Source organism: Xenopus laevis, chromosome 7S (assembly GCF_017654675.1).
Source record: "Xenopus laevis strain J_2021 chromosome 7S, Xenopus_laevis_v10.1, whole genome shotgun sequence".
Classification (NCBI taxonomy): Eukaryota; Metazoa; Chordata; class Amphibia; order Anura; family Pipidae; genus Xenopus; species Xenopus laevis.
The window spans coordinates 37536273-37546531 of record NC_054384.1 but is presented as its reverse complement, the minus strand read 5'-3'; positions in this window follow the sequence as shown (position 1 = coordinate 37546531).

The window sequence follows — 10259 nt, the reverse complement described above, 5'->3', positions numbered from 1 at the left end:
GCATTATAGACAGCTAGCAGGAGATATATTCTATCGTCATCCACCTTCAATGGTGACTTGCTTAAGCAGACATTGTGGCATTTATTGTGCTGTGTGTAAGTATGTCCACTGGGTATTATTTGGAGGGGTTGAAAGTTATGGACTTTGGTCTTTTTTCAACCAAACTTAACTATATGTAACTATGTTTATATTTTTCAGATGCCATTTAATTTTATTGTTTTGATTTACTAATGGGCGTAGGCACCAATTCGCTTGTGAAAGAGATAGGCGCTAGCACTCATTCTCACTCTATCACCAGGCGACAATTTGCCCTGGCGAATGCACGTTACTGCAAATTCACTAAAATGCTGATTTTACTCAAAGTTACATCTTTTGCCAGACTTTCCTTCGCCAGCTCAGACCAAGCAAAGTGCACTGAAGTGCATAGATCTTCCTCAATCTTCTGTTACTTGCATCATATTCTTTAGTGAAAAAGCATCAAAGTTCAAAAAACGCTGGCATCTTTTACATTTTTCAGAGTGAAAAGTCCTTGAAAATGTTTTTGGAGTAACCGGTTTCTCCCATACATTTTCTAACATATGGAACATTAATTATACAGTGGGCTCATGTGTAAGGCATTATAACAACTCTAATGTCTTTATTAAGGTTACCTAGACATGTGTAATTAACAGTGGAAATGTAATGTATTTGCTGCACCATATAACATAAAGACGTCCATTCAACTTTAAATTTCCCGCTGTATGCAAATTAACCTTACTGCAAGACCTCTAGGCAAAAATGAAAGCTAGCCCATCTTTGCTTTGAATTGCTCAAATTGCCGAAGTAACACTAGCGAAAAGTCACCAGTGTTCGGTGCCCACGACGAAACTCTGCATTTTAGTGAATTAGCATTGTCTGATCGAGTTTTCTCCTGGCCAAGTGTGACAATGGGTGCAAATCAGTTAGTGAATCTGCCCCTTAATATCTCGTATGATGTAAATTACACAAAGATCAGGAAAAGTCTAGGTCAAAAGTATTCTGGATAATACATCTTATACTGTGTCATCCAATCAAAACATCATCCTTGTTTTTAGCTGAAAAAAATATAAGCATTACAATAAAGAACAGTGTTCCCTAAATCCCCTAAATTATGCAGCCAAAGTACATTGAGGTATTCATTTTGGAAATCAAAAAAGACGATTTTTTTCCTCTTTTGCAAATTTTTTTAGCAGTTTCTCTAATTTTCCGGCAAGGTGAAATGGGACGGATTTGCTCATCACTATTGACTATGTGTTTAAGAAAAAAAAGGCTGTTACCGGAGGGAACACAACAGCACAGATGGATATAAAAGCGCCAGAGATGCTACACTGAATAGAAAAAACTATGGTGATGCAACATGGGCAACATGTCGAATACATTCTAATTGGTGGTCAAGTTTTAGGCCTCAGAGAAAGTTATTTCAATGAATTGTGTCAGGCATGATGCCACATCAAAAAATGAGATGCCAACAACTCCATTACTCTGCAGCACAGACATTTTCTTTGCACCCCACATTAGACTGAATAGTTACAAGGGACTTTTAAAAGAGCTAACAAACTTGAAAAAATTTAACTCATCAGGCAATTTTACACTTTTTGTGCTTCATAATTCTCTAAAATGCAAGTCTTGGAAGCTCTGATTCTTATCAATGAGTTTTACAGCAAAAAACCCTCAAACTGCAGTAAACATTTTAATTCAAACATTGATAATGCAGTCCTTTATGGCTCAACTACACAGGAGATTTTGATCAGATTTTCTAAGTCACATGTTTCTGTCACATGACAGCACACAACAGTATGTGATTTTGTAGAATCCTACACAATTTGATGGATTAGGAAAAATCCTCTTGATTTTACATTCCTTGTCATGTTTCCTGAAGTCCCAGAATGCATTTTAACCTACAACTACTTCCTGCATTTACTTCCTCAAAGCTAGTCAGCATTATGATTTTTTTCTGATTATTTTGTTATTTTTTCTTCTAAAGATAATGAACAAATGCAGGAAAAAGCAGTGTATATGAGCACTTCTTTTGTGCTACCAGAATTTCAGAAAATGGCATGTTCATCTTCTGTAAGGTTTTTGAGAAATCAAACTGATTATTTTTTTAAATATTGACTCAAATGCCATTCTTCGATGAGTTCTCTAAGTTTTACTGCAAAAATGACAGCCATATACTCCAATGGGTGAAAAAAAATTGTTGCGTGACACATCAAACAAAATTTACTTCAATGCATTTTTTGGCAAAAAAATGAATTGCCTATCACTATTGGTGTGTATGTGTGTAACACCAAATGTGATGATGTTGGTAGATGTATAGTTCTAAAGAAGTCTGGCATACTGTATATTGATGTATGTGGTGGACTAAGTGTATTTTCAATTGGTGTACAGTATCTATGATGTTGCTCTCTTGATGAATTTTGCCTTTGTAAAGGTAAATATTCTTGGCATATTTTTATCATAAATATATACATTTTTTCATCAAGTTTACAACTGGATCTATTTTTATTAGATATGATAATTACATAATAACAAAACAATAGTCCTCATCTTGTTTTATGGCCTCATTCTGACAAGTTTTTGCAGTAATTTGAGTCTCTAAATCATGTTTGATTTATTTGATGTGTTTAGTTTTCTTAGAAGCTTTACAAGGCTCTTCAAAACACTATGGAGAAGGCATTGAGTATTATGAAGATTTCATCCAATTACATAGTCATGTTTCAATTACTATAAGCATTTTTTGGGACATTATAAGGATACCTAGTGGTCTAGTGCTGATTCATTCCTCCTCACGTGATTATGCGCAAATGTGCTCGAACAGCTTACGAGTTTTCGGTTTTGACATGTGCTCTGCGTCTGAAGTTACTGTTCATTCAATTATTTATAGGGCCCGTGACCAATTGTTCCTTGCCCACACAAGGGCCACACATCCTAATTTAGGCATCCATAATATCTTTCATCTTAAAAATTCTCTTTCTTTATCTCCCGCTTTTGATCGTTCTCGTATATGATCTATGGGCATGTATCTAAATGCAGCAGGGTCAAGTTTAGCTTCTACTTAATGTCTAGCAATTGCTTGTTGTGAGATGCTTTTTATTATTTTGTAAGCCTATCAGGTCTAAAACCGCTCTTATATGTGCCCTATGCATGGCTATCCTCTCTTTTAACTGCATACTAGTTTTAGCACAATTTAAGTACCTGCATAGGGACTTTATTACAACCATACTCATGATTCATCCTGTTGCTGTCAGTTATTATGCTTAGGGGCAAATGCATAAGATCCTGAATATATATAATTTAAATGTCACAATATAAGGTTGATGCTGTGGGGTGTGTCGTGATGCCGTTGTGAGAAGATGCACTAGCTCAGAGTTCCAGACCCATGCATCCTAATTTACCCTAAATCCCATTGACTATCCATACAAAGATGGGTAAACCAAATAAAAAAGCAACAGCTCAGCACACCATCGCAGGGGAGCCAAAACTTGCTTACCAAATTCCTGGACAAGAAAAATCGCCAACTAGAGAATCCACGCAGCACAAATATGGCGGAGCAATGATGATGGAGCCCCAGTTTCAGGTTGGAGACTCACCAGAAATCCGCAATATGCTGGCCAGTTTACCAACTAAAGAGGATCTGAATGCAGTTGCCAGAACAAGAAGCACACAAAGCAGACTTAGCGGAACTTAAGGTGGACATACAGGCAATTGGAGAGGCCAAACCAACTTCGGCGGCAGACTCAAGGTGATAGAGCCTTCAGTAATAAACTTACCGGACGGGTCAATGAGCACCACAGGTACATATATCGCCTACGTAAACAAATGGAGGATATAGATAACAGTGGACACAGAAATAACCTGAGGGTGAGAGGGGTCCCAGAATTGATCCAAACCCAGCAACTACGCCCAACAGTAAGCGCCATTTTTAATTCTATCCTGGGCAGAGAAACCACTGAGAAATTAGAACTGGACAGAGTGCATCAGACATTGGGGTCACAAAGAAACAGAACAGAAAGACCTAGAGACATTGTCAGTTGTGTGCATGAATTTATTACAAAGGAAGAAATCCTGCTCAAAGTCCGTACCCAAACTCCATTTAAGTATCAAGACTATAAAGTCACGGTCTTCCCAGACCTAGCCTAGCTCGGACTGCAGCAACGGAGAGCCCTAAGGCCTATCACTACTACCATAAGAGACCACAATATTCAATACAGGTGGGGCTTCCCCTTTGCATTGGTGATAAATATAGATGGTAAAACAATGTCACCAAGAGAACGATAAGAGGAGGACCCCTTCTGCCAAGCACTGAAAATACCCAAACAACTGTAGCAGGCAACCACTTAACCCCACATCTCATGAATGCTGTAAATACCATTCATTTAGGAGGCATAATCCCCAAAATACTTTAGACGTGCCCATTACAGTTATACATAAAAAGTGAAAGACCCCCCTAGACCCTGGAGCATATAGACCAATTCCCCTATTAAATACAGACATCAAATTATACTCCACAATATTGGACCTAAGACTACAATCAATTCTCCCTAACGCAATTAACCCAGAACAAGTAGGCTTTACCCCAAACCATGAAGCAAGAAAAAATTTAATTTTCTGTATTATACATAGATGCATTAAAGAGAAGGTACCACTAATGCGTTTATCAACAGATGCTGAACAAGACTTAAAAGAATAGTCAAAAAAATCCTGGCTGGGAAGAATAAATATCTTTAAGATGAATGTGTTACCACGCTTCCTTTATCTCTTTCAGACAATACCATACCCATCCCCAAAGAACCCGATCAACAGACTTAATTATTACCACAAACTTTATATGGAATAATAAGAAACCCAGATTAGCTAACTCAAAATTAACAGCACACAAAAATAAAGGGAGATTGGTCTCCATAACTGGGATTTATATTTAAAAGCAGCAATGGTAAACTGATGCATTGACTGGGTATTTCACAAAGTAGATACATCCAGATAGAACTGAAGTCTGCGGAGTCACCACTATGGGCTATACAATGGATACCAAAGAATGAAAGGGAATACAGGGATAAAAGTTATGCAAAATTATTATACACACTATTGGGCACATTTACTTTGCTCGAGTGAAGGAATAGAATAAAAAAAAAACTTAGAATTTCAAATGGGTATTTTTTGGCTACTTCGACTATCAAATTGGCTACTTCGACTACGACTATGAATCGAATAATTCGAACTAAAAATCGTCCGAATATTCGACCATTCCATAGTCCGAGTACTGTCTCTTTAAAAAAAACTTCAACCCCCTACTTCGCCACCTAAAACCTACCGAACCTCAATGTTAGCCCATAGGCTTTGCAAGCTTTTTTTGGTCAAAGAAAAATCGTTCAATCAATGGATTAAAATCCCTTAGAAACTAACGATTCGAAGGATTTAATCGTTCAATCGAACTAATTGCGGTAAATCCTTCAACTTCAATATTTGAAGTCGAAGGATTTACATTCGGCAGTAGAATATCGAGGGTTAATTAACCCTCGATATTCGACCATATGTAAATCTGCCCCTACAAATCTGTGACAAATTAGTAGCAACTGTAAAATGGATTTTTCACCCCACACAATTGACCCCCAGTATGGGAAATCCCAAATTTAAAACAGGAGTGGATCTAAACAATTTTCAGGATTGGAGAATAGAACTGCACCAAGGGGCCCATCACTTTTAAGCAGGTAACTCTATAAAAAAGTACAGCATAGAACACCAACACGGCTAGACCACCTTCGATATGCTCAAATTAAGCACTCCATAAACACACATATACTGACAACAACTGCAAACCAACCTCCAACACAGATGGAGATCCTCTGGGAGTCTAGCAGCCCACCAACCAAAATCATTTCATATATGTATAAATATATATACATCCCACAAAGAAGGTCCGCACTCTCAGGACTTAAATTGAAATAAAAATGTTTTTATTAACTAAACGACTAACGTTTCGGCCTCTCCGAGGCCTTTCTCAAAGTGACAATAGGCAATCAAAAAATGCATTATATACTTATGATGGCGGGAAAAAGGACTTAATTGGCTAACGTCATCACCATCATCATCACTAAGCTTCAAATAGTTAAATTACATACACAAAATTATATTATTCCTTAACAAAAATAAATACAGTAATATCCACATTTATGTTAAAACCCCCTATTGGGCGAACCAAAAAATAAGATTAAAATAATGTATTCTGTAACAGGAATTCGTCTTCATTGTAACTCTCCGACATACACAGCACAAATGGTTACTTATGTTACAAATACCTATAATTGAGTCAAGATCAAAGGTCTGTCTTAGGAACCCCTCTATAGCGATCAGTAAAATGCAAACTGTTTATACTAAGATACAGGTGTAGTTGACCAGGTGCTTGGAAAATATCAAATTTTCATTATATAGATAAAAAAGGGCATTATCTTATGTAACATACCCATTAGCTGAGCCATTAACCCATTGGTGCTATACCAAATTAACCTGTGGAATCCACAAATATCCAGAGAGTCTAAATATCTAGTATACATATCTAAGGCAAAAAACTTTTTTATAAAAAGGGATTTTAACAAATAATTTAAATACCTGGTGTGCACCCTACAAGTGTCCATTAATGTCTGCTATTATGTGTAATAAATAAGTGTGTCAAGCCTGTCTAGAAATCTAATTAACATCTACCCGAGCTGGCAGTATATGTGCACAAGAAATACCATCTCAAAATATATAAACAATAATGCAGAGAAAATCTATAAAGAATAAAAAATTAAACAATTAAAAAATCAAAAAAATCAAAAAGTCAAAGTCACAAAGTCCTTAAAGTGGTGTGTAAAAGGTCACCGAAACTTAATTATAGTGTCCATATAATTGCCAAAGAATGTAGACAAAAGATATGATCATCTGGGCATCTGCACTCTTGATCGCAAGGGCTGTGTGTACTTAGCTTTCTCGGATAGTGCACCAGTAAATGCATCGGATGCTAGCAGCTTGAACAGTATGCACCAATTCTTAGCCATCCGGCGATGTATAATGCAGGTGCCTCACACGGAAAAACTGGCAATAAATCGATCCCCTCAGCAAATGCACATGACTTGAAGGCATATTCAGACCGGAGACATTGCGTGTAGAGGCCCCGCTATGTTGGAAGGCAGCTCCGTATATTTGCGTGTCAAACCGAGGTGTGCCAATGTTAGTTGGTTAAGTATCCGACTACATGCGGCAGCGGCGTCTCAGAATCCAGCACCACTTGTACAGGTGCGGACAAGTAAGGCCACTAAATCCCAACTTTCCAAAGCAGGCAATCTGGTCCCGAACACCCGATCAGTAGCATTAGGCCACCCAATATAGCGCAGCCCTCCATACTCACACATTGAAGTTCTAACTCGCTGAGAGGGATTTAACCATAGACTGAAATCATCACATCCTGTCGGCCAGCCATCGTTATCAGCTTCGACCGAGTCAGCCACGTTCCAGACCATTAAAAGACCTCCAGGGGGTGAAGCGTCAGTCCAAAATGGTAGTATTGCAGCGCCAATCACAGTATTAGCATTCGAAGGTAAAGAGTAAAAATGTATAAATACACGGGTGCCAGGCACATGAAAAATCTAGATAGAGTCAATGGAGGAGCCGGCACTCTCGTCAAGCAGTTCAACATTGCCTGGGTGCAGTGTCCAAAATTTTTGAAATATTCATCCCACAAAGAAGGTCCCCACTCTCAGGACTTAAATTGAAATAAAAATGTTTTTATTAACTAAACGACTAACGTTTCGGCCTCTCCGAGGCCTTTCTCAAAGTGACAACAGGCAATCAAAAAATGCATTATATACTTATGATGGCGGGAAAAAGGACTTAATTGGCTAACGTCATCACCATCATCATCACTAAGCGTCAAATAGTTAAATTACATACACAAAATTATATTATTCCTTAACAAAAATAAATACAGTAATATCCACATTTATGTTAAAACCCCCTATTGGGCGAACCAAAAAATAAGATTAAAATAATGTATTCTGTAACAGTAATTCGTCTTCATTGTAACTCTCCGACATACACAGCACAAATGGTTACTTATGTTACAAATACCTATAATTGAGTCAAGATCAAAGGTCTGTCTTAGGAACCCCTCTATAGCGATCAGTAAAATGCAAACGGTTTATACTAAGATACAGGTGTAGTTGACCAGGTGCTTGGAAAATATCAAATTTTCATTATATAGATAAAAAAGGGCATTATCTTATGTAACATACCCATTAGCTGAGCCATTAAACCATTGGTGCTATACCAAATCAACCTGTGGAATCCACAAATATCCAGAGAGTCTAAATATCTAGTATACATATCTAAGGCAAAAAACTTTTTATAAAAAGGGATTTTAACAAATAATTTAAATACCTGGTGTGCACCCTACAAGTGTCCATTAATGTCTGCTATTATGTGTAATAAATAAGTGTGTCAAGCCTGTCTAGAAATCTAATTAACATCTACCCGAGCTGGCAGTATATGTGCACAAGAAATACCATCTCAAAATATATAAACAATAATGCAGAGAAAATCTATAAAGAATAAAAAATTAAACAATTAAAAAATCAAAAAAAAATGGGGCGTGGCCTGCATGGCGTTCGGGTAGGCAGCAAACAGAGAGAGCTCCGTGCGGGGCCGCCAAAAATCCTGCATTATCCTGTTAAGGGCACTACCTGACATTGCTGCCGGACCTGGAGGACACTTTGCGAGACCGCTGTTGAAGTCGGATGGTGCGGAGAGGCAGAGCTAAGCGTGCCGCGATGGTTAGAACTCAGCAACAGCAGGCCGTGCAGTCCCAAGATGGCGCCGGCATGAGCGCGCCAAGCGCCGCGCAGCCAGAGGCAGAGGGGAGAAGTGCAGGGGCTGCTCAAAAGCTAGCGCAATTTGCCCAGACTCCCTCACCTGCTACCAACCCTTCAGGTATGTCATCTGGGGTGCGAGACCAACATCTACAGGCTGGGGATGAGGGAGATGGGACCCCGTCACCTGCAACAGAACCCCCCACACTTCCCACTGAACCAACGCTGGCAGAAGTCCTCCAGACTATTACTAAGAACCATACTGCATTGGTGGGCAAGATGGACGAACTTAAAACTGACTTTGCCATACTTAAGCACGATGTGCAAAAGATCAGGGAACGAACAGGGGAGGTGGAAAGGCGGGTTGGAGACCTGGAGGACATTGCTGCGCCCCTCCCGGCCCGCATTACTGCGACCGAGACTCAAATTGCACAGCTGGAGCAAAAGGCGGATGATTTTGAAAATCGCCTGCGGCGCAATAATATTCACATTCTGGGCCTGCCAGAGAGAGTGGAGGGTGCCAACACTGAGAAATTTGTGGAACAATGGCTGACCACCAAGTTTGGGCAGGCGGCTTTCTCCATGGCATTCACCGTGGAAAGGGCGCACAGGATCCCAGGGAAGCTACCACCTCCCGGAGCACCTCCCAGACCCATAATTGCACGCCTCCTTAATTACCGGGACAGGGACGCAGCACTGTCTGAAGCGAGGAAAGCGGGCGAAATTATGCACGAAAATCACAGAATCTCCATATATCCTGATTTTTCTACGGAGGTGAGGAAGCAAAGAGCCAAGTTTACGGAGGTCAAGGCACAGCTGCGGCAACGGCATATCCCTTATGCCATGATCTTCCCTGCTCGCTTGAGGATCACAGATGATGGAAGAACACACTTCTTTTCTTCACCAACTGATGCTTTCTCCTGGATAGAGGCAAGGTCACATCGAGCACGGCAGCGTGACTGACCTGAAGGGACTTACAGTTATGCTAAGTTTCTACCTGGACTTTTCTGCTTTTCTTCATATCTCTGACTGTCTTGGGAATGTCGGGCTGCGCTATGTCGATACAGCGAGGTCATTTACATGGGACTGCCTTACCGACCTCTTTGCTACGATTCTCTGGACAGGTAATGTTAATGGTGTGCAGGACCGCATCTTGAAGGGGACGGCACCTTGATAATCCTTTTGCCCTACGAGCTACTTGTCACTAGGCTCTCACGGATTAGCTACTCCGACCCTTACAGTCACTAACCCCTACATCAGTTTATACCAAGTTGTATTTTTTGGGTATACAAACTCACCCTACTGAAAGTATGGAGTGGGTGGGGAGGGGGGAAAATAGGTTCTGGGCGTTTGAATGTTTTTGTTATGGTGTCTTTGCTCACGAGCTCTCTGGGTATCTAC